This window comes from Chrysemys picta, chromosome 1, assembly GCF_011386835.1.
Source record: "Chrysemys picta bellii isolate R12L10 chromosome 1, ASM1138683v2, whole genome shotgun sequence".
Taxonomy (NCBI): domain Eukaryota; kingdom Metazoa; phylum Chordata; order Testudines; family Emydidae; genus Chrysemys; species Chrysemys picta.
The window spans coordinates 337323287-337348868 of record NC_088791.1 but is presented as its reverse complement, the minus strand read 5'-3'; the positions used below and the strand labels follow the sequence as shown (position 1 = coordinate 337348868).

The 25582-nt window shown below is 43.2% G+C and overlaps 1 protein-coding gene across 12 annotated transcripts in view; it reads right to left on the bottom strand.

Annotated features, from left to right (window-relative positions):
* Positions 1-25582, bottom strand: part of TENM4 (teneurin transmembrane protein 4) — a 763612-nt gene that overhangs the window by 482195 nt on the left and 255835 nt on the right. For 7 of the 12 annotated variants that reach the window (XM_065595842.1, XM_065595866.1, XM_065595862.1 and 4 more), the window contains exons 2-3: positions 21213-21308; positions 2227-2421 (exon numbers count right to left, since the gene is read on the bottom strand). The gene's annotated coding sequence lies outside the window, so the exon portion shown is untranslated. The remainder of the gene's footprint in view (positions 1-2226; positions 2422-21212; positions 21309-25582) is intronic. The other 5 variants (XM_065595853.1, XM_065595893.1, XM_065595855.1 and 2 more) reach the window with 3 other exon arrangements.

Sequence of the window (25582 nt, the reverse complement as noted above, 5' to 3'; positions counted from 1 at the left end):
TGGCACCTTAGAGACTAACAAATTTATTTGAGCATAAGCTTTCGTGGGCTAAAACCCACTTCATCGGATGCATGCAGTGGAAAATACAGTAGGAAGAGATATATATACACACAGAGAACATGAAAAAATGGGTGTTGCCATACCCACTATAATGAGAGTGATCAGTTAAGGTGAGCTCTCTTGAGACTTTGTAAGCTCCAAGACTGTGGGCTACCTGGAAATGTACAATATGATAGGGCAAATCGTCCAATTGAAAAATATCTTGGCTTTTCTTCTTTTTTGTTTATTTGCTTTCATCTATTATTGATATTTACATACTACCCTCGTTTCACTTTTTAAGGACAGAAAAGAAAAGGTCCCTGACCCTTGGAGGGTATGTTCTACATTTTGACAAACTCAGTACAGACCATTTCAGTTGGGCAACAGGAGCAAATAGCATCAGACAGCAGGGGAGGCAAAGCAGGAGTGGGTTTTAAGGAGGAATTTGAAGGACAGAGAAGCCTGCAGGAACTTTGAAAGTGAAGATAAGGAGGCTAAATCTGATCAGGAAGTGGACCAATTGTTCTACCGATGAGAAGTAATTCAAAATATTTTTTTTAAAAATCAGACACTATTTGTGTGAAACCAACTCCTACAAAGCCATGGGATGGGTAGGGGAGACAGATGGGGAGGATCGGATGGAATAACAGGCCTGACAAAATCTGGTTTACTCAAGCTTTTGAAAACTCTGATAGTTACCCAGATAAAATCTAAAAATCTCTGATAACCAAAGTGGTAACTGACATGCACTATAGTGGAGTCCCACCCCCCTCACAATGCCCTACCCCCTAATTTGGCACTGGTGGAGCAGATGCAATTCCCACTGAAGTCAGTGAGAATTCTCTCTACATGCATTCTTGAATTCTCTGTCCTCTTGTGTAATTTTCCAGCAATTTTCCATGACATACAAACTGGAATCATATGATTTTGCACCTCTGCAGCTGCAATTAAAGCACCGACCCCCTTTCCAGACCTGTGCTGAAAACAACTGACAACAATGAAAAAGGGGCTATCCCAGAAATCACTATGTAACCTGAAGAAATTCCTCCTCTTTAAAAATATAAAATATCATAAATAAACCACCAGGATGTAAATTTCAGTTCTGGTCACACCACAAGAGGCAACGGACTCTCTCGGCTCATCTAAAATCCTACTGAGATCCTGCTCAGCCCACTCCCAAAATTTCTGTCTTGAATGCCAAATGTGCATATCGCCCCTGCAATATTCAAGGCAATACTGTGCAGTCTTTGGATGAAGGCTCATAAAAGCTGTAGTCTAGCTTCAGTAACTGCTCCATTTCCCTGCCCCTCCCTGGTTCCAAGCTCTGGCTTAGCACTGAGGATGGCGATTCAGATCCCATCAGTTCCAAGCTGGTGAGCTGAAGGAAGCAGAATTAGGAATTCTGACCTACTCATTTATATTTTCTGCATCTTCAGTGCTTCAGCTAAATAAATGGCCCACCCTCGATGCTAGGAAACAGGAGGGTGTGACCAAAAATAAAGACCAGTTTAAGGTTATACATTTTTATATTGCTTTTTAAATTGGGTTTGTTTTATTAGCCTGATTCAGGGGACAACGGTAGTCATTTGGGCAGGGACTATTGGAAGCTGGAGTACATCACTTCACTGAAGGGGAGGCAGATCCGTCACCAAGTTCAACTGCACACAGAAAAAATTACTTCTTCAGGTCCATTGATTTCTGTTTCAGTGTCCTCTCTCTCAACTAATCAGATCCTACTATGATCATCCTGGGTTTAACACACCACAATGGAAATACTCTAAGAGCTAGAATCACATGTAAATCCACAACTCAGAAATCTACAGCTTTTGATTATTTTTCTCTTCCCATTTTTGATCAAAAATATTGAACACGTGGCATAGAAAAGTAGCCAGATTCCATATCTCAATATCTATTTTAATTCTTCATTTTATCGTGACTTCAACTTGCCTTACCTTCTTTATCATTAAGTAGAGACAAAGAGTCAATATCCAGTACACATATCCCAATCTACCACAAACAAAATACCCCTCCATCCCATCCACATTGGGGGAAGCCTGGGAAAACTGACATTGCGGTGTGCTCTGCTGAGCTAGGGGGTGAAGTGACCTCTTGAGCAGATGACTTTTCACGGGAAACTAGGTGGTAGTAGGAATAAATAAAACAATATGGTTTAGAAATTAGGCTTACCTCATATGACGCTTCACAGAGGTTTGGTGAAGCACCCTCCCTACAACCAGTGTAGCACAACAAGGGAATGGTAGCTCTGCAACTGCGATGATCAATAATAGTCTGCCTTCTTTTTCACTGCAATGCTTTTAGTCACCCACATTTATAACATGCCATTTCCTGAAGTATGCATGTTTACTGGCTCCCTGGAAAAGACTGATAAGGACAATGATTAGTAGTGGCCTAGGTTCCAAGTGGCTTGCCCTCTAACTTGCTTTCCTGAGGAACTCTGGTTTGCATTTGCAAGCTCAGTTAGAGCACAGAGCCGTGCCTTGCTTAACAGTTCATTTTCTAAGTGCTCCTTCAGCAACTTGGCAGCAGACTTGAATGGAATGCAAAGTCATGCTCTTGTGTGCTGCCCTTCGGCTTCAGACTTCATTATTTACTTTACACTCTTCTACCTGAATGCATCAGAAAGAGCTTTTTTTAAAGACTCTTCCTCCCCCCTCCCCTACCCCCTTTTAGCAGGAGCCTGCTGTGTTTCAGTGTTACTCTAATTTAAACTGCAGGAAGGCCTACTCAATGGTATTGCCAGGTGCTGGCTGGAAGGGTCTTCTCATTTCAGAGTTCTGAGACGCGCTGAAAGAAAACTCCAAATCTTTGTGTTCCCCCACTTTCCAATGCTTTTCCCCTCCCCCTTTTCAACACTGCAGTCCTTTAATTGCAGTTCGGCTTCGCTCAAGCTTCTTCCGAAGGCTTTTTAACCAATTTTAGACTTGCTTTCAGTTAGGGCGGCTGAATGGGTGCCCCCGCATCATATACAAAAGATCATACAACTCTGCAAAATGGTCAACATAATGAAGGCAAGAAAAGGCTTTGTTGTGCTTTAAAAGCTTTGCTGCAAAACTGCAAGCACAACCAGTTCCTTATCATTTTGTCAGGTTAAGAAATAGTCCAAGCAACCATTCCATTTGTGGCTAATGAGGAAAAGGGGATATACTGCTCCGGAATCAGGCTCGTATGACTTGGGTCTAGAGAGAAGTTGTGGCGTTTTCTACCAAAAGCAATCAACAGAAAACCCACGCAAGCTTAGGTCAGAGCTGCCACACTTTGTAAAGCTGGCCTAAGAGCTCTAACAAAAAGTGTGGTGGTATCACACTCCATTGACAATGCCATCACATCAGCAGCAAGGCCCAGAAACAATCTCGTCAGATGGTCATTTGTCACAAACAAATTTGGAGCAATCTACCATACCAATTTACAGCCGTGGCTACACAGTAGCTATTCCCACGAGACAACAACTGTTTACATTTTGTACACATAATTGCATCTGGTTCAGTAACATTTTTCACTGGTGTGGCTGCCAAAATTATTAAACTATTAGTACAGGCTGAACTAGCGCCAAGCAAAATATATGCCAGTAAAAATGGTCTTATCTAAGTGCCAATAGGGTTTTTCAGTGTATGCATTTTAAAGAGATTTTACCCAAACTCTTCTTTGTATATAATCATTTTTAACAAAGCGATAACTTGAATTTAATGTAGTGTATTAGACAATACCAGATAGGATAATACAGTCCAGATTTTCAAACTCACTTCTGCAACTGTCCTTTCTGTACATGTGCAATAAGCAGCAGTGTTTCTGCATGCAAATCCCACCTTGGAAATGCATCCTAGGACCAAGAAGTGCACAAATTGGGTTAGTACAAATGTGCTTGCATACAGGTTTGAACATCTGAGTCTGTATTCTTTCCCTGGACTGGCTGCAGTAAGATGGTCATCAGAAAGGGATGGGATCTAGTTACTAGAAGTTAGAATTTCGTGGTTCTATTTCCAGGTCTGTCACTGACTCAATGGACTATTTTAGGCAATCCACTTAGTTCTCCATCTGTGAAACAAGGGTGATGTGTGGTTTAAAAGAGTTTCTCTGTAAAGCTCTGTGAAAACTTTGAGCAAGAAGTGGTGGATAAGTGGCAACTATTGATCACCAAGGGATGAGCATGCTGCCGCCACAAAATTATCGGCTCTTGCTTTCATGGAGCCTGATAATGCAAGACACTGAATGCTCTCAACACCCAATGACTTAAACAGGTGAGACAGGTTAGTAATTTACAGCATCAGGCCACTGAGCAATGAGCAGGATTGTAACTTTGCCCTGTGTCTCCTGAATTGCAAAGTAGAACAAAGCTGTAAACCTAGCTCCCGAATTTCATTTGAGTTAAAAACTATTTATTTTGAAGATGTGTAACTCAAGAAAATGTGAAATGGGGAGCCTATGAATCTGACACAATGATACTAATGAACCTTAAATCAAACAACAGATATACGAGCTCAATGGTGTAAAATACTGAGCACCTCCTGGGATCTGCTGAATTCCTCTAGCTCCCAATGACTTTGATGAGACTTGAGAGCACTCAACAAACTCTCAAGAGTTGCTCAATATCTTGAAACATCAGGCACTATTTGATTAAGGCAATAAAACTGAAAATCTGCAATATGTTCAAAAACCCCATGTATCCTGACCACACTTTAGCTTGGGACACGCATACAGCTCCCAGTGACTAAAAACCCAGGTTTGATTTCCCATTGACTTTCCTGGGAGCATCCGAGGTTAGGATCACATCCCAGGTTTGCAGATGGGTCTGTCTTTTTTCTTTCTTTTGTTTAGTGTCATTTTAATCATCTTCCAAGAAGGGTTGGCAAAGTTCTCCCTGGGTTTGAACTACTGTATATCTTTGAGTATGTATCAATATGGTTCTCTTTAAGAATGTTATCTCAGTGATGACTTTATCACTTCAGTGTTTGGGGGCAAGGGGCCTTTATCTTTCTAATGCCCTTAAATTGTGTAACTTGCTATGATTAATGCCCGCGTTATCCACAGTTTACATACAGCTTTTGAATCAGTCAGCATGCAACACTCATTAAGAAACTTCCACGTTAATTTTAAATGATTTTCCATCACATTAATCAGAGGGTTACATTCCTAAGGCACTAGCTATGCTACTCTATGGTATCTGTAGTACTAGTGTAAGAGTGTGGTTAGTACTGTGGACTGGAAATCGAATTCTAGGGTTACATTCTGAACAAATGGCACTAAATTATTTTGTAACCTTGGGCAAGTCACTTAACTTCTTCATGCCTCATGTCAGCCATCTATAAAATGGGTGGAGTTGTATTTATCTCCCTTGTGGTGCTAATTAGTAAAATGCTGACAAATCATAGGATGAAAGAAACATGCTATACACACAGCATGCAACACATGACTGTGGGAGTGTTGTCGTGCTAGGGGTAATGAGCATCGTGGTCCCGATGGTGCATATGCCTTACTTCTTCGTCTGTTCTTGCTGACAGTGACAACTGCCCTAGGAAAGAGTATGACCTCATATGTGCGAGGGGAGACAGACCCCCACATCCTCCTTCTCTCTCTTTCTCTCTTCTCATACACAGGCAATTGCTGACAAGTGGAAAGAATCTAGTTTAAGAACAAAACAATCATTTTTCAAATATTCAGTTTTAATGCCAGTCGAGGATAAAGCTTCTCACGTGCTAATGTGCGGCAGAGTTGCTAATCTCTGATGCTACAGAGGCACCAAGAACAGATCCTTCAGTGACGCACAGCGGGATAAGGCACACATATGGTATAACAAACGCTGGTGCTATGAGTTGTAAACCCAGTCCTATCATAGCTAGAGTTATTCCCTTATTATTATTGTGAGTCACTATGGAGGCTTCTCTGTGTTGCCTCTTAATATTAGGCTGGGTCTTCAGGTTGAACTCAGCACCTTAGTAGGGCAACTGGACTAGAGATTTTGTTTTATTTTTAATGAAAACTACAAATCCAGCTTTTATGAGCAGCAAGAGAGAGGTGGAAAGTAATCATGATGGATGACTCCAATGAGCGGAGACTGGGCCCAGATATCTATGTTGCTGATAAAGGAAATGGAATAAGATCCTGCCCCTCAGGTTCCAGAGCCTCTGATAATGAGTCACTTATTGGGGATGGGTGTGTGTGTGTTTTTTGATTTTGCAGTCGAAGTTCTAAATAGCCATTTGTTCTCGGCATCAACAACCTGCACAAACGTTGTTGACTGTCTGTAAGGGAGTGCTTCCACCGCTTGCAATTTCCCTCCCAAATTCATTTGTTTGCACCACAGACTACTGATAAGTCTGCAAAATTAGAGAGATGAAGTGGGTGAGGTAATATCTTTTATTGGACCAACTTCTGTTGGTGAGAGAGACCAGCTTTCAAGCCACGCACAGCTTCAAGCTCAAAATCTTCAAGCTCAAAACCTTTTTTTCAAGCTCAAAACCTTGCCTCTCTCACCAACAGAAATTGGTCCAATAAAAAGTACTACCTCACCCACCTGGTCTCACTAATATCCTAGGACTGACACAGCACAACATCATAGCATATAAGTCTGCAAACTGCCACGTTCAGCTTCAAGCAGCACCTTAAAGGGACCTGAGATCTGTGGTACTCCCACAGCCTCTGTTGACTTCTGTTAGAACTGTGGGGGCTGAGATCTCCTGAAAAATCAAGTTTTTGTGTTCTTGTGGTCAATGGAGACGGGTAGGAGCCAGGCGCTCTTGAGCGCTAGGCCTTACTCTGCTATTTACTCATGGCACAATTTTCAATCTTTGGGCCTACAGCTAAGCTCTGTAGGGGATTGAACAGGGGACCTGCAGAGCTAAGAGAATGAGTATCTCTACAGCTTCAGGTAAAGAGCCAAGCTCTGCAGAGGGGCGATAACAGACTGACAACCTCTGCGTGTTGGGCACATGTAATATACACTGACCAATGGGTTACACTGTCATAGGCTTCTCAACAGCGATGTAGTTGCCTAGCTCTTGGCACCCAAACTGAAAATTAGCCAAACTTCTTTATCTCTAAAAAAAGAACAGGAGTACTTGTGGCACCTTAGAGACTAACAAATTTATTTGAGCATAAGCTTTCATGGGCTACAGCCCACTTCTTCTTCTTCTCATCTCTGTTTCCCTCTCTGTAAAGTGGGCCTAATTCTGCTTTCCATCCTTTCAGGGGTACTGTTAACATGCTTTGGGATTCCGAGGCATACCAAAGTAACACTGTAGGGAACTTGGGCAGAACTATTAAAGGCAATAGGCAGTAAACATCTGGATTAGGATGCTAGGAAAGGAATGTGATACAGAAAATATCAATGAGCCTGAGACACTTCCATTTGTTCCATTTTCATACATTCATAGATTCCAAGGCTCGAAGGGACAATTGTGATCATCTACTCTGACCTCCTACATAACATAGGCCAGAGAACTTCCCCTAGAATAATTCCTACAGCATATCTTCTAGAAAACCATCCAGTATTGATTTAAAAAATTGTCAGTGATGAAAGGTTTGGATGAATTTAAGGGGATGGTGAAGCCAGAAGGCATTTTGAATGAGTCATAAAACCCAGGTCTTGACCATGTGGTTATTAAATTCCCAAGGAACATTTAACAAGAATAAGTATGTTTGGCTAACCCCTGGGCTTACTTATAACGCAGTTCATTAGATTCATGTACATTCTGCCCTATCTAAACTTTCAGCTGGATATGTTATTCTTCATTTAGTGTGGGTGGCCAAAGTAATAATACTCCGTATTCCACCCCAGGTGTGGTTACATTTTCAGTGCTGGATGCAGTGATGTGTGGACAGATACATATGAGCACATACATATCCAATCTGTATAGCACCTGGGGTCTGATGAAAGAATACAGATCTGGATGGATGTTTTTGGTTTCTAAAGTAAATGCTCTACAAAGCCAATTTTAGCTCAGAACAACATTAAAAAAATGGTGATGGGGCAAACCTCAAAAGATGCCAAGGTTCTGAGTTCAGACAAGCGCCCCAAAGTCCAGAAGCCCACATCCAAACCTTGTCCAGGCTAACCCAGTCTGGAAAAACTGATTTGAAAATGTCATGGGAACAAGTTCTTGTCGTATAGTTACGGTATTGAGTCTGAACAGACATCAATCAGCTGAGAGCAAGGTTGGTCTTGCAGCTAAGGCATCAGACAGGGGGTTTGTGAATTTAATTCCTGGCTTTGCCATCCCTGTGTGACACTGGACAAAACACTTTGGCCAAGAACCTCAAAGGTATTTAGGCATCTATCTCCTATTGCTCTGTTGAGAATCTAGGCCTTAATTTCTTTGTGCCTATTTTCCCCATCTCTAAATTTGAGATAATTTCTCCCATTCTCTGTATGGCCTGTCTATTTAGTCTATAAAATCTGTGGGACAGGGAGTGTCTTTCACAATGTGCATGTACAGTGCCAAGCATAATAGGGTCCTGATCTGAACTGGTGCCACTGTAATAAAAATACTAAATAGTTATACAGTCAAAGCTGAGTTATCCAGCACTTTATCAGCCAGAAAGCTCTATAAACTGGCATTTCTGATCTTCATTGAAAGTCCGGTTTCTAGTCCGATTGGCGCGAGGCCGGCAGGCTCCCTGCCTGACTCTGCGTAGCTCCCTGGAAGGAGCGACATGTCTTTGCTGCTCCTAGGTGGAAGAACGGACACAAGGGGTTTGGGGTGCAGGAACGGGTGTGAGGCACAGGCTCTGGGAGGGAATTTGGGTGCGGGAGGGGGCTCGGGGCATGGGGTTGGGGTGCGGGAGGGGTTTTGGGGTGCTGGATCCGGTTGGCACTCACCTCAGGCGGCTCCCCACGAGTGGCAACAAGTCCCTGCTGTTCCTAGGCAGAGGCTCAGCTAGGCGAGTCTGTGCGCTGTCACCGTCCTGCTCCGAGCCCTGGCTCCGCAGCTCCCATTGGCTGGGAACCACAGCCAATGGGAGCTGCAGGGGCGACGCCTGTGGGCGGAAGCAGCGAGCAGCAGAGACATGTCTTGGCCTGCAGGGAGCTGCCCAAGGTGAGCGTTGCCCAGATCTGGCACCCCGCATCTCCTCCCGAACCCAACCCCCCTGCCCCAAGCCCCCTCCCACAACCAAGCTCCCTCCCAGAGCCCGTGCCCTGCACCCCCCCATACCCCAAACCCCAGCCCCCCTCCAGCACCCAAACTCCCTTCCTCTTTGTTAACCGGAATTTCTGACTTCCTGGCATCCCCTATTTCCCCCAACATGCAGGATAACACAGCTTTTACTGTAGTGACCTGAGATACCTCCAAGAGAAACACTGTGGTGCTTCTGCTTCTGGTCCCTGGAAGCAAAGAAGCAGGGGGAGGGGAAGCTAACCAAACATTTTCTGATCTCTACAAAGATTTCGTTTAAGTTTTCAACCAAAGTTTCGGAGGGCTATTTTCTTCAACCAGTTTCCATACCTTACAAAACTGTCTCAAAAATCTCTCCTCTCCTCTCTCTGCCATGGACCATAGCCAGATATGACAACACTGGTTTCCACACCACATGTTTAATTGAAAACAGGAGTTTATCAGTGAAATGCTGACACAGCCTTGACTACAGGGATGTGAATGAGTAAGTATAATTACTGAAGGGTTCTTTTTCTTATCAAGGAATCTCCACTACAGCTCCCACTGACAAATTTAGGATTCAGGGCAAGACCCATTAAGCATCCAAATGTTTACATGAGGGTGGAGAAGGGGTTGCACTCCTTTTAAGCTGATCAGTACATTTCAGTCTGTAAAATATGTTGGGGCTGAACAGTACCATTTCCACTGTGTGTCTCTTTCAACAGCACCAAACCACAGGCCATGAAGAGAAAGAACATCTGACTTGGAATACATTGCAGGGTTCACACCAAATCAATCTGAGCCATGAACCCAAGTCAGTGGCAAAAGACCACCTGTTAGATGGAGATTGATTCATGCCAGCATATCTATAGTAGATACATTGATAACCAGCTCATGTAGTAAGTCTAGGAATCCCATCTCGAGAAAAGAAAACATCTGGATTATCGATCCGAGCCTAATTTGTCAAGTTGGCAACTGTCCATTGGAAATGTTTCACAGGGTGGAGCAGCCAACTGCGAGATTTGCTCAAGGTAGCCTTGATTCCAACCAGAGCAGTGTTTGTATCTCAGGGGATTGAAGAGGGCTCCTTGTGTGATGACCTGCCTACAACAAAGGCCACATTAGTTGAAGAGAAAGGAGGTGGTGGGGGAGAGGCGAGAGGCTGGATTACCTTTTGTTACATGTGACAGCTGAAAAAGTCCTAGTGAATAATTACCCTCAAAACCAACAAACAGGGAGAAAGAAAAAAAATTCAAAGAATAAAAAAAATAAAAAAAACACCTTGATCCCTTTAAAATAAATAAAATAAATAGAGAGAAGAAACCCAGGGGGAAAGAGAGAAGTTAATTTGGTTTTCCTTTCTGCTCTGCGGTGAGTGCACACATGTGGAAGTCTCCTGCTTTTGCTTCATCCTTACATTTTCCAGGCTTAGCCCATTCAGCGGCAAATCCTATGCAAAATGCCGACAGAGAACCAGGGAGGCAGCCACAGCAAAAGGCACCCTCAACTGAAGGCCCCCATTATTTTAGTCACAAAAGAGTGATTCCTGGTAAGCAGCAGTTGTCATCTGCTTTGCATATTCTTTATTTCTCTCTTAATTGGCATTATGCTGGAAACTTATCTGGAAGGCCATGGGAACTAAAAGGCAGGCTCCCCCCGTTGAACAAGCAGAGCCCAATTAAAGCACAATTATCTCCCTTTTGCCTTTAGTAGCCTTGTCTGACAGAAAGGCACAGAAAGGAGAAGTGTTATTAGTCTAGAGGGCCCCGCTACCTTTTCTTATGAAAATTCGTGTAAAGCACATAAAGAAGATGAAGGCAATACAAGTGGCCCAGTCTTTGGTGAGCTAAAGTGGATTGTTTTTTAAATGTGTGACCTGGCTCTCCAGACGACACTCTAAATATGTCTCCTCTCGCTAGGAGTAACTGACCTGAGCCTCAAACCCAGTCTGAGGAAAATAATGGGAGGACCTGAGGCAGGCAGGGATGAAGAGGGAAAAAGACTGACGTGTCTGTAACCAGAAAAGTTCAGTCTACCTCAAGAAACTGCAGATCAGATGAGACAATTCTCCTAAGGTTCCCACGGTGCCTAGACATTACAGTGACAGGGCATGAAAACTTCCTAAGGGTCCAGGACAAGATTTTGAAGACCTGGTGCTCAGAGTTTGCCTCTTAAATCCATATTTTGGCAGCGAAATCTACATGTCCCGATTTTCAAAGGGATGGAGCAGCCGCAGCTGCCACTAATAGAACTGGGATTTGTGGGTGTTTGGAACTTCTGAAAATCAGCCTGTCTGTTAAAGGTGTCTAAACATGGCTCAAATCTTTGAACTGTCCTTTCTCAGGGAAGATTCTCAGTGAGGTCATTTAGGGCGCAGTTTTGAGTCCTGCTAAGTGCCTGTGTTAGGGCTGTAAAGAGGGATAAAGAGACCCACGAAAGTGAGTGGAAGGCTGCCCGCATTGCCAGAGACTTTGTGGGTGGGAAAGTAGCTGTTATCCGGCTAGCTGTCCCCCGCCCATGCAGGTGGATGGAACCTTTGCTCAGCCTCTCCCCAAATCTGCTGGCCTACACACCAGAGCTGCACTAGGGCAGGAAACAAGCTATACCAGCAAATAGGCTTGGGTAGATTACACCCTCCCCTCCCCAGAGCCAGGGGGAATCAGGAACCCAACCAGAACTCTGAGGGTCACAATCCTTTTTCTGCTCTGCCACTTGCCCCTTAGGGAGTTTTGTTGCAGTAAGGGCCGAGAGCTACCTAAGGTCTTCAGGATTTGAACCATAGTCACAGAGAGAGCAGGATCTTTAAACTCTCATCTTCTTACCAGAATCTATCACAAAAATCATACAGGTGCCTGACGACCACCAGACTCACCCTAACTCTAGCTCTTTTATGTGACTGTATCTCAGAGTAGCTCTCACAGCTACTGTTTCTCAGCTATTCCTAGTACCTCCTCCCTTTCTCAACTACTACACTGTCATAGCATGTTTCTGCTGAGCTAGTACTTGACCACCTAGCCCTGGCTTCCCGTTATGTCTAAGTCAAAGTGGACCTTCTACACCCAAGGATAGTTCCTATTAGGTCAGAGGTCACAGTATTTCAGTTGAGTTTTTTTAAAAGATAACTTTACTGTGTGTCTTACAAACTCTGTCTCCAGTTATGCACACAGAGAGCTAATACAGACTTCAAAGAGAGATCTACATACCTTCCGCATCAGACGGTAGGGAGACAGCCCAAAGTTAGCAAACATTTGCTCTACCGCTCATCATTGCTCATCAGCAGCCCCCAGGCCTGTGCATGTGGCAGGAAGCACTTATGAATCTTATCATTTCAACAAGTCCAGTAATCACAAAGCAATATCTGTCCCACCTAAATCCTCTATTGTCTTCTCCCAGGAGGTAATCGCAGGCATTGAAAAATGGGTGAGAAAACAAACCTTTCCTCTGTTCTTGGGCTATGCCATTGCTTCATCCTTATGGGCACAACTGAGCTGTATTTTAGTGAAGGAAAACCCAGCACATCCAGTCAGACGGCAGAATAGTCTCCTTATAAATTCCATATCCCCGGAAAATTGAAGGTGCACATCTGTAGCCCTGAACAGCAGTTCTGAATGTTAAAATTCTTAAGATATGCAATTATACACTCATTGCATGGGCCTTATTAATTCAGTTAGTTTCTAAATCAAGATACATAACAGCCAGTGGACGAGTTTTAAGATGCTCTTAACGCTTCAGCATCCCTGATGTGGATTCCATTTTGTCCCCCCTCCCATTCCTGCCAGTCTGGCTACTGTAACTGAAGAAAGTTGCTGTTGGGGCTTAACAATGATACTGTTGCACATTAATCTTTGTTTCTGCCACCGCACAACAGTGGGTCACAGCTGAATGAGAGGCACAAGAGACTGTCATCTCTACAGTTGCCAGCTGGAATCCATCACAGATGCTGGCTGCTGCTGGAACAATAAAAGCCCCTGTGTGATGATGGGAATAAGCAGGATAATTGTCAATGGGGAAAACACCCCCACCCCCACCCCCACCAACTGGTTTATTCCCAAATGCTGGGAGCTCCCGATTGTGGGTTAAATGTGATGACACACCAGAAAATTGGTTAATCAAGGAGGTTCAAACAGGGAGGAGGAGTATGGAAATTATTTAAATGTATTTAAATGTGAAAACACACAATTTCATCTGTATACAGTTATAGCCTTGCCAACAGGTTAAAATTACAAGAGCTGCTTGCCAAGTAACTGGGGAAAATGAGCCGATTTCCCATTCCTCGTTGCAATGCTGAAACCCACAGGAAGACAGACTTCGGCATGCACGGTGAGGTAGACAAACAGAAGGTCAGACTGGAGGATCTAACGGTCCTCTCTGGCCGTACACTCTATGAAATGTTAAAGTCAAGCATAGGGAATGGGTATTTGTTGAGGCTTTGCTTTAGTCGCTATATGCCTTTGACATTAGAAAATGTCAAGTCGTTAAAAGATAAAAATAAAGGTAAAATAAGTCTTGATACTTTATTTTCAAATGTCTATGGACAGTCTCTGACTAACCCCATGGCCTGGTATGTAAGGGAAGATCCAAAGAGTCCTTCCCCTCATTGTAGCCCCATCCTAAGTATAACTGCTGTACCTATACTCTAAGAGCAAGCACACCCCACCTGTATACCCAGAAACCCAATGAGGCAAAGCCCCACCTGGATCTCCTCTTGGGCTACTGCAACTCTGCATTACCCAAACACGGGCCTGTGCATAATCAATATGAGCCTTACGTACTAAGTAGCTGTGGCAATCAGCAGAATTTATCACCTCTGAGTATAAAGCTACTTCCAAGACTGCCAGCATTCTACTATCCTCAGTGAGACTGAAAGAAAAACAAACTTTCTAGCAAGTAGAAAAATCTCCTAAAAATCTAGCTTCACCTTTCACTGGTGTGATGAGAATGTGGTGCTTATTGCATTGTCACCTTGCACTGGTGGACAACTGCAAATGAAGATGTAAAAGTCTAGACTTACTCCAAAAGAATTTGAGTTCTGCCAATGGCAATTGTAGTCCTCACTCACACACTCACTCACTCAATACATTGCTAGGTTTCAGAGTAGCAGCCGTGTTAGTCTGTATCCGCAAAAAGAACAGGAGTACTTGTGGCACGTCTCTAAGGTGCCACAAATACATTGCTAGTGATTCTTCTGGAAAACGAATTGTTCTAACTCAGGGGTTCTCAAACTTCTTTGCACAGTGCCCCCTTCAGACAACAAAAATTACTGCATGACCCTGGGAGAGGGAGGACTGAAGCCTGAGCCCCACTGCCCTGGGTGGTGGGGCATAGGCTTCAGCTGCAGCCCCGGGCGGTGGGGCCCCAGTTTGACTTTGGCCCCAAGCCCCAGAAAGACTAACACCAGCCCTGACGACTTTGGGGTCCTGACCCACAGTTTGAGAATTGCTTTATGGTGGGGGGCACACTTCACTTCAGTTCAGATCAGTACTTATCAAGCCTTGAGAATCTGTGGAAGGGGGCTGCAAATCTCACAGTGATGTCTGGCATATCCTGCTTCTAGTTGGGCTCCCTCATATTCCTTGGCTGTTTGGGGTCTGTCTGGAACTAGGAAGTGCTGAGATGTGAGATTATTATTAATTTCTTTAAAACCTATCCAACTTTTTTTTTTTTTAAGTTTGGGTTAAATTTGACTTCAGCATGGTTCTTTCTGTAGTTGAATCAGATTGTTCATCCCTACCAATTGGACAAAAATATTAAAACAATGGATCTGGTTCTTCTCTGACACCAGGAGTGGTGGAGCCTTCCCCAAAGTGGGGGTCAGGGGCCCCTCGCCCCAAATTAGCCTCACCCCTACCTCTCCTCTTTCCCCCGAGGCCCTGCCCCTGGCAAGCCAGAAGCCGCAGCAGGGTGGGGGGCCCCGAGAGCAGCCCCTGGCCTGTGTCCCCACCCCCAGGGCTCCTAACCAGGCCAGGTGGAGGGTCCACGGCTCCCCACAGCTGCCCATAAGAACATAAGAACAGCCATACTGGGTCAGACCAAAGGTTCATCTAGCCCTATATCCTGTCTTCCAACTGTGGCCACAGCCAGGTGTCCCAGAGGGAATGAACAGAAGAGGTAATCATCAAGTGATCCCATTCCAAGCTTCTGGCAAACAGAGGCTAGGGACACCATCCTTGTCCATCCTGGCTAATAGCCATTGATGGACCTATCCTCCATGAATTTATCTAGTTCTTTTTTGAATCCTGTTATAGTCTTGGCCTTCACCACATCCTCTGGCAAAGAATTCCATAGGTTGACTGTGCATTGTGTGAAGAAATACTTCCTTTTGTTTGTTTTAAACCTGCTGCCTATTAATTTCATTTGGTGACCCCTAGTTCTTTTGTTATGAGAAAGAGTAAAGAACATTTCCTTATTTACTTTCTTCACACTAGTCATGATTTTTATAGACCAGTTTTAAAACAAAGTAAATCCACTGCATTCACTAGTGTTATTCTCCATTTATACCAGTGCAAGTGCAATTCTCACTATGTCTGTTATACTTAAATGTAACATCCCTCTGGGCCTCAACCCAGCAAAGAATGTAAGCAGGTGAGTGGCTCCATTGACCTCAACGTGCAATTGACCTTAGCTGATTTAGGGTTAGCCTCCTGGTTCCAGCCTAGCAAAGCTTTTTTTTTTTTTTTTAAATCATCAGTTGATTTATTATTTATTTGTATTGTTGTACCACCTAGGAGTCTCATTCATGGACCACGACCCTATTGCGCTGGGCACTGTGCAAACACAGAACAGACAGTCCCTGACTCAAAAAGGTCACAATCTAAGTGCAGAACCAGATGCAACAGATGAATACAGACAAAGAGATGCGGGAGTATAAGGAAACAATACAACAGTATTGGTCAGCAAGATAGGCTGTGGTCTCATTTAATCCTATGCTTAACTCTAAGCATGTGAGTAATCCCAATTAAATCATCAGAAGTACTCATGTGCTTAAATTTAAAAACGTGCTTAAGTGTTTTATTAGTCTATGCCAAAGAAGACCCATCCAAAACCAGCTAGCGACAGAGCCTTACCTTCATTAAGTTTGAGTATTAATCCTCTGCATTTATGATGAACACCTCAATTATCGCCCCGAAATTGCTTTGCATTTCCAACTATGGTATTTTACCAAATGATATTGAGTGAGGACATGCTCCTTAAACACACAGAAAGTCCATGTCCCCAACAGTCTTGTCTAGAACAGGGTCACATACATATAAAAAAAAACTATCATTAATATTAAATCAAAAAGCCCAACCGCCTTTGTACTGAAACATTTTAGGCTCTCATTGGTCACCAATGCCCACCTGCCCCAAAGCATATTCCCTCCTCAAACACACCCAATCAGTCAACATCTAATTAGAGCTCTAATTAAATCAAGTTTAGCCTGTGACAGATAGAGCATTTGAAATGCTCCATCATGACCAGGATGTGTTTGCCTTGACACAGACAGGCAAAAGCAAAAAGGGATCAAAATCTTCCCTAGATGTATACACATAGCTCCCGCTGAGACCCAGAATGAAGTCAGCGATCCACTCCAAGACTGCCTATTACAAGCCAGGACTTGCAGAGACCCTTTGGGGGTGGCACAAGGCACCAGGGGCTGTATTAGTCAACCAGAGGTAGCGAGCAAGAAAGAACTACCTGGAGACATAAACAAACATTATCTCTGGCTGCGTTACAATGGAGTTCAGACTTGACTCTGCCCTGTGAGCATGCTATAATGCTAACAGGAGTTACACATGGGTATCCCATGGAAAACAGCTACACAGTACTGAATATGAGAGCAAGAAAGGGAATGGGGAAGGGGTACAACAGCTGTGTCTCTATCTATTTACAGTGTGCTCATCACCGTGGTATCTGGTGACCACTAGCCATCACTACAATGCACTGGATCCGCCAGCTTCACTTTCTAGTGTGGGCCACTGTCAGGTCTCTTAAAGGTACAGCCCACCAATAAAGATTTTTTGGCAAAAGCAAAGGATGGGAGAACGGAAAACGGAGTTATATTATCAGGTCTGTTACAGGCTTCACGTGTGACTTTGGGCACCTGTGCCGCAGGATCGCCATTTGTGAAATTGGGATAGTAATGTTTCCCTATTTCACCAAAGTGTTTGTGAGGCTTAACTCATTAACATTCATCAAACACTCTGAGATCCTCAGAGGGAAAGTGATATGGAAGTGCAGTGTATTATTAAGCCTAATGGGAGGCAAGGTAAATGTTTCTCTGAAGTGAAGGTTCCACTTGGATACTGCCACTGCATTAACATGGAGTAACATATGCGGTTGAATGCGCAAAGTCTATTACCTACACTCTAAGATGAAGTTCTCTCTTTTTCCAAACATTGTAACCACTGGATCTTTGCCCCAGCCTCACTGTCATGTCAGTTATTGCAGGGTGTGAAATCACATCCTTTCCTTGTCATAACAGGAGAGATAAAAACTTATAATAAAAGAGGCTTGCCACAAAGTGGTAAAAGAAAAACAAAATCTGATGTGTCCAGGAGATAGCACTGAAATTCACTTAGAAACCTGAACAGCAAGGAAGTGATTGACCGACAACGTACAAATGGATTTTTTTCTCTCCTTTCTTCCTTCTGGTTTTTATACTGTTTTATCAAATGATCAGTTACATCATTCCCATCATTTTGTCAATTTCTTCTAAGGGGATGGAAAGGAATATGGAGACTGATCTACTTGACAGAAAAAAAAAAAAAGGGAGAGGCCTTAGTAGTCAAGGAGACAAGCTTATTTCAGGCTTCTCTAACTATCTTGAGCCAAACAGCAGGACTTATTGTGGAGAAATGAAGGCCAAGAGCTTCACAGAAAGAAGCATTATTAATTAATGCTTAACTAACACTGGCTGACATACTGACTATAATAAATAGAACATTTTTTATTAATATATCTTTAAATGTTGGATCAAGGCAAGGTGCCTGGGAAGAGAACAGAGTTTTCTATTATTGTTTATATTGCTGTAACGGCTGAAAGAGATCAGGACCCAAATGTGCTAGTGGCTGTACAAACATATCCTATCCCAAAGAGCTTACAATGTAAAAAGACAATGACAAGTGGATGAGACAAACAAAGGTGGGAACCACGTGGTGTGTGTGTGTGGGGGAAGATGGAGAACAAAAGTGATAAGGTGTAAAACATTCCTGGCCAGCCAGTAGCAGTTTCTAATTTCTTTTAGCCAGACAAAGGTGAATGCAGCTAAAAGAACTTACTTAAACCTAACACCAGTACCACAAAACCAAATAAATCTTGTTGCCACCAGATGAGAGCAAAATTCTCTTAAAACAGGTAGCTATAAACAGAATAAATACTGGTTGCTTCCAATGACAGTAAAATATTACTCGAGAAGGAAATCCATTCCAAAGATTGTGGCACGATATGTGGTGGAAAGGCTAAGACCAATGCCCGACACTTTCAAACATAAGTGCCTAACTTTAAGCAGCTAAATCCATATTTTGGAACCTTAATAAAAGTGACCTGATTTTCAGAGGTGTACCACAACTCCCGCTGACATCCATAGGAACACCTCGAAAAATCCCCCCTAACCCTAACCCTAACTACAGCACATGCAAAATTAGGGCCTAGCACTGGTCATTTAACCAAAGTTTTACTAATCAAATTGGCTACCAGCATTAACGGGGTCAGTAAATAAATATGTGGTTAGATATAGTGGGTGGCTACAATCCCTCTCTCTGTTCTGCTTTGAACATTCATATTATATTTAAAAATAAGGATTTGTCACCAGTACAAACCCTCTCTGTGGAAGTGCCCTGAATTTACATAGAGCTTGCAAACACAGTTTATGTAATGTTCCCTGCCCAAAAGAACGTAGGAAATGTTAACTTAAAGCTTGCATGGTTTTTAAAGATTTTTCCCCCATTCAGTCTGCTATAGTCTGCTGCCTGGTTAGGCTGTTACATTTAATGCATCATGGATAGAAAATAAAACTCCTTGTTTTTCTGATAATTGTTACCTCTCCATTTAGATCCTTCAGGGACATTGGCTTTCTGAAACCTAACTGCACTTCTAGAAGGCAGGTGATACCTGGATTCAACTCTTCCTAGCCAATGGGCTTCCCAGTAATCTATGACCCGTCATGTTTTATAATTCATTTCAATGGGCTAGACACGTGAATATATATATATATATACGAGACAGCCTCTGAATGCCAAATTAATTCATTGTGATCAGTGTTATTACAGAGGGAAACAAATGAATTCCTTATACCAGAAAGTGGTGCCTCCCCAAAGAATGAATAAATAATGAACAATCCTGGCCATAATCTGCCAGTGTAAGTGATCAGTTCTGTGAGACAGCCGCCTGTTATTTATGTTCAATAGCTGTACTGTGCAGGTGATTAAAACACTGGTTGGTGTTCACTCATCGTTCCCATTCTATCTTGTAAGTCAACGTAACTCTGCATCAGTTTCATTTGAACGTCACTTTACATTCTGCATGACAAGTTTTACAACTACTACCCACACCCCATACTTGTATTTTTTTATTTATAGGTATTTTGGTCTTCCCATTTATCGGCCCAACAGAGACTCTGCAGGTTTAGGTGATTCTTTATTTATCATTTGTATTATAGAAGCACCTAGAGGCCTTAACCAAGATCAGAATCCTATTGTGTTAGATGTTGTACATACACATAGCGAAAGACAGTCCCTGCTGCAAAGGTCTTACCACCTAAATAGACAAAACTGAGAAGCAGTGAAAGGAAATATTATGATCCCCACTTGAGGCACAGAGTGATTTGCCCTGGTAGGAACTTTGTAACAGGGTTGAGAACTGAACCCAGCTCTCCTGAGTCCCACTTTAGGGTCTCAACTCTAAGACCATCCTTCTTCTCACAGGATCCTTCTCTCAGCAGATGGACTCACAAAAAGTATGTTAAGTACTTCAGAGCTCCTCCTCCCCAGGATTGTCTGGTACACTGAAGGTCAACCGAACTACTATCGCTGAGTGTATGGTTTCCAAAGAAACGAGATATGAAACACTCTAGTGTGGCCATCTCATCCACTTATATTTAGCTAGCACTGACAAATCTGACTTTAATAGCTGTCTAGGGGACTGGATGGCACAAGGCATTAACGTGGTACAGAGCCTTACACCTCTTGGTTATGGGGTCTTATCTGGGTAAGGCCAGCAGTCCCCTCAGGTTGTTACCATTGTTGGTTAAATGGGTGGGTGCCTTCAGCATAATTCTGACTGGAATTGTGTCATATGCCATGACCAGAACTAGCACCTTTGCTGACAGTCTCAGGGGAGAGGCCTTTCATGATTATTTACATTTTAAGGTATTTGGGCTTGTGTACAGCGCCTAGCACAATAGGGCCCCCATCCCAATTCAAAGTGTTTCCAAACTGTAAATAATGGGGAGAGAGCGAGCGTGCGTGCCTGGTCCCATGGAAGTCAATTGGAATTTTCCCTCATTCAATGGGTCAGGATTTTTCCCATAGAGTCCAAGGATTGCAGAGGCATGGAGAGCGAAGTTCTCCATTTGTACAGCCTGCATTTGTACAGTTGGAAGCACACTGACAGATCACGAGGAGGAACAAGATGACGTAACGGTCCAATCCTGCAACCTACTGAGCATTTCCTGTGAGATTCTGAACATCAGGAGATATGGAGGACTTGATAGAGTTTAGAAACAGGATTGGGCCCAAATCTAAAGACTTTACTTAATTTTGACTTCCTATTTACTCAGCCAAAATTCCATTCAAGTCAGTGGCATTTTTGCCTGAGTAAGGACTGACACTGAAGAAAGGCTTCTGGATTTGTCCCATTCACTACAAACCTTATAAAATATTGTTCCTCTTTTCATCAGTTTATAGACAGATCCAAGAGAAAGTAGCAAAACTGCTCATGTTTCCCCCTTTTCTGATCAGAGGCATTTGTTAACCCTAACCCTATCACCAGAAAATGAGAAACATTACAGTTAAATAGCATTGTTTCATTTTAAACAGTAACACACTTTAATAATCCCCCCACCCCCTAAATAAAGGAAATAACACTCACTTTTTAATTTACCTTTTTGAAGTATCTAGGAATAATCCATCAAATACTCCTTGAAGAATGCAATTTTAACCTGGACATGTGCTAAGCTCAGTCTACCTGTTGAAAGATGTACACAGAAAAAGAAATTGGTCATTTAAAAAAAAAAACTTAATTCTATACAAACCAAGAATTAGAAATAGCTACTTATAAGCCAACTGTGTCTTATATTACCAGTCTCCTTTGCTAACACAACTGCTTGGTATGAACGTTGTGCTGGGATTACACTAGATTGAATATGTTTGTGAAAAAGTAAATAATATGATTGTCAGGTACACAACATAAAGTCCATTGTTTCCCGGCAGTTAATATGTTACATGGCAAACCAAGGGTTAAAAGCAGACCTTTTCTTAAAGGATAACACACATTAAAGATGGAAAAGACCAGTTAAATCATCCAGTCCATGGCCAATGGAGGACAGTTCTGTAAAGTACCAAGTGTTGGCTCCAGTCTGTGTCTTAAGCAATGTGGTAACCATTCCTTCCCATGGAATACAATATCAGAAGTTAATAGTTAGAAGATTTTTTTTTCTTATATTCAGCCTAATCAAACCTTTTAAATCCAATTCCATTCACTGAGTTAGATCCCTATTTACCCACTAAGTAATTCCACTCCCTCCTTACTGGTTATACTCATTTCATCGTTGTAAATTCTGTCTCCCCTGGAGCTCTCTTTGCTGGTACCAGGGTGTCCCAAACCAAGTGTAATATTCCAAGTATGTGGCACCAGATCACTATACAGACAAGCTTTCACATCCCTTCTCTGTGACAAAATGCCCCTGCATATACAGACCAAAACTGCACTGCCCTTTATATATTACCATCTCACACTGCAAACTTATTTCAAACTTAGTGTTCATGACTCTGACCATCCAAGGTACAGAGGACACACCGGAATGGTTCCCCTACTCCCTCCTGTGCTCTCCTCCAGTTTACGTATCCTGAGTTCTCTTTCAACATTTCTCCTTCCCCGGCTATCCCTCCCTTTTATTGGTTGGGTGCATTCAGCATTACTTCTCCCACAATCCGATACATTTTCATGTATTATTATCCTTTGTTTGTGTCCCTTCAGACGGTTTTTAATCAACATCATTGCAGGGTCCCTCGCTAAGGCAATCTGAATAAATCTTGAGGCCTCCTCTATCTTTGGTGCTCATTTCAGAACGAGCAAAAACAACAGTAGAAGAGGCCATTAGTCACAAGAATGCCCCACTGAGCAATCTTGATGATAAAAGGAGCTGCGATCAAACTGAGATCTCTCCTTTGTCAGGAGCAGAGTATCTAATGTATTTATATGAGCTCCATCACCATAGTATCTGAAAGCCTCTATATTTTTAATGTGTTGATCCTCACAATACCAATCTGTGGAAAGAAAATGCTATTATCCCCATTGTACAGATGTGGAAGTGAGGTGCTTGTAGCCTGGTGGGCCAGCTTACCTCTATTATATTCACTGCTTCGATTATATTCTGCTTTATTATAGTTAGCAGTAATGCAAGGAACCTCCAGGCCTGCATGCTGTAAGACACTGGCTTCATCAGTTAGCATAAGGCTTGAGGCCTAGGAACTTTGGCCTAGATAAGTTTAGGGGAACTGGAAGTAGAGTGTAGGTGGGAATTTTGTCCATAATGACATCAGCCAACCACAGAAATATAAACTAACACCAGCTTCTGGAAGGTTTTGGACGGAACATCCAACCATAAGAGTGCCATGGCAACACACTGACGTATATGATAATGGGGTGAAATCATAAATATACTAACCGGTCGAAGGACACCTCAACATTGGTAAGGGGAGGAAATACAAATAAGGAAGAGGCGAGAAACCCCTATTGAATATGCATTAGACATAGGTAACGTCAGTGTAACATATTATAAAAGTGGCATCCCAGCCTGTGGGCAGGAGGAGAGAGAGATGTAGCCCTTGGGAGGGGCCAGAATGATGGCCACTGGTGAAAATGAGGAAGGTGATGGTGATGAGGAAGATAATGGCTAACATTTCATGTTGTTCTGCCAGGGATGGTGGAGTATGGATGTTCAGATGTACTTTCCCACCTGTTCATGCTCTCTGTATGTGTGTATATATATCTCCTCAATATATGTTCCACTCTATATGCATCCGAAGAAGTGGGCTGTAGTCCACGAAAGCTTATGCTCTAATACATTTGTTAGTCTCTAAGGTGCCACAAGTACTCCTGTTCTTTTTGTGGATACAGACTAACACGGCTGCTACTCTGAAACCTGTATTATCTCTATCTACCTTGCTGGGTTAAAGTATGTAAAAATCATGGAGCAGGTCCTCAAGGAATCAATTTTGAAGCATTTAGAGGAGAGGAAAGTGATCAGGAACAGTCAGCATGGATTCACCAAGGGCAAGTCATGCCTGACTAACCTAATTGCCTTCTATGAGGAGATAAGTGACTCTGTGGATGAGAAAGCAGTGGATGTGTTATTCCTTGACTTTAGCAAAGCTTTTGATACGGTCTCCCACAGTATTCTTGCCAGCAAGTTAAAGAAGTATGGGCTGGATGAATGGACTATAAGGTGGATAGAAAGCTGGCTAGATCGTTGGGCTCAACGGGTAGTGATCAACGGCTCCATATCTAGTTGGCAGCCGGTTTCAAGTGGAGTGGCCCAGGGGTCGGTCCTGGGGCCGGTTTTGTTCAATATCTTCATTAATGATCTGGAGGATGGCGTGGACTGCACTCTCAGCAAGTTTGCAGATGACACTAAACTGGGAGGAGTGGTAGATACGCTGGAGGGTAGGGACAGGATACAGAGGGACCTAGACAAATTAGAGGATTGGGCCAAAAGAAACCTGATGAGATTCAACAAGGAGAAGTGCAGAGTTCTGCAATTAGGACGGAAGAATCCCATGCACTGTTACAGACTAGGGACCGAATGGCTAGGAAGCAGTTCTGCAGAAAAGGACCTAGGGGTTACAGTGGATGAGAAGCTGGATATGAGTCAACAGTGTTCCCTTGTTGCCAAGAAGGCTAACGGCATTTTGGGCTGTATAAGTAGGGGCATTGCCAGCAGATCGAGGGACGTGATCATTCCCCTCTATTCGACATTGGTGAGGCCTCATCTGGAGTACTGTGTCCAGTTTTGGGCCCCACATTACAAGAAGGATGTGGAAAAATTGGAAAGAGTCCAGCGGAGGACAACAAAAATGATTAGGGGGCTGGAGCACATGATTTATGAGGAGAGGCTGAGGGAACTGGGATTGTTTAGTCTGCAGAAGAGAAGAATGAGGGGGGATTTCAACTACCTGAAAGGGGGTTCCAAAGAGGATGGATCTAGACTGTTCTCAGTGGTGGCAGATGGCAGAACAAGGAGTAATGGTCTCAAGTTGCAGTTAGGGAGGTTTAGGTTGGATATTAGGAAAAAACTTTTTCACTAGGAGGGTGGTGAAGCACTGGAATGGGTTACCTAGGGAGGTGGTGGAATCTCCTTCCTTAGAGGTTTTTAAGGTCAGGCTTGACAAAGCCCTGGCTGGAATGATTTAGTTGGGAATTGGTCCTACTTTGAGCAGGAGGTTGGACTAGATGACCTCCTGAGGTCCCTTCCAACCCTGATATTCTATGATTCTATGTGTGACTTTGCTAAATATATTAATAAATCATTTATTTGTAAATATAGAAGAGTTCCTATAGAGTGAGTGTTGCACCTGTGCACATCGGGGTTCCCAACTATATAATAATCTTAATAATACTTAGTCCGATTTGGTGACAAGAACGTGTCTACCCTTAAAGTGATAACTGGAAATTCTTATTCATAATCTATAGATCAGGCAATGCCCAATTCTTAGGCACCTCACAGCCCAGCGAAATACAGAGCCCTAGCTCTGACACCCAGGCTTCCCATGCATTATATGGAGAGAATTTTGTATCTAAGAGAGGATTCTCAGAAGTAGAGAGGGGAGCTGCCTAAGCTAGCCAGTAGGAAATGCTGAGGAAAGAGGCAGGATTTGGACACCCATGGATCTGGGTCCTAACTCCCATTGATCTGGACTAGGGAGGTGCCTATCTCTGCTTGCAATTCTCAGGTCATGAGCCCTCTCCTGGGTTTAGGCACCTATGCCTGGTCAGCCCTTCCTCATGGAAAACCAGAGCGACATCCCCCAACCCAGGATAGCAAATAATTCAGTGGTTAGGATGCTCGGCTGGGAGGTAGGAGACCCGTTTTTAAATCCTCACTCTGCCGAATTTGGAGCAGGGATTTGAACCCAGGACTCCCACTTTATAGGAGTGTGCTGTAACCACAGGGATATTGGCTAGTCTGGAGTAGGTCTCTCGCAGCCTCTCCTGTTGGAGCTGTTCTACTCTGTATAAAT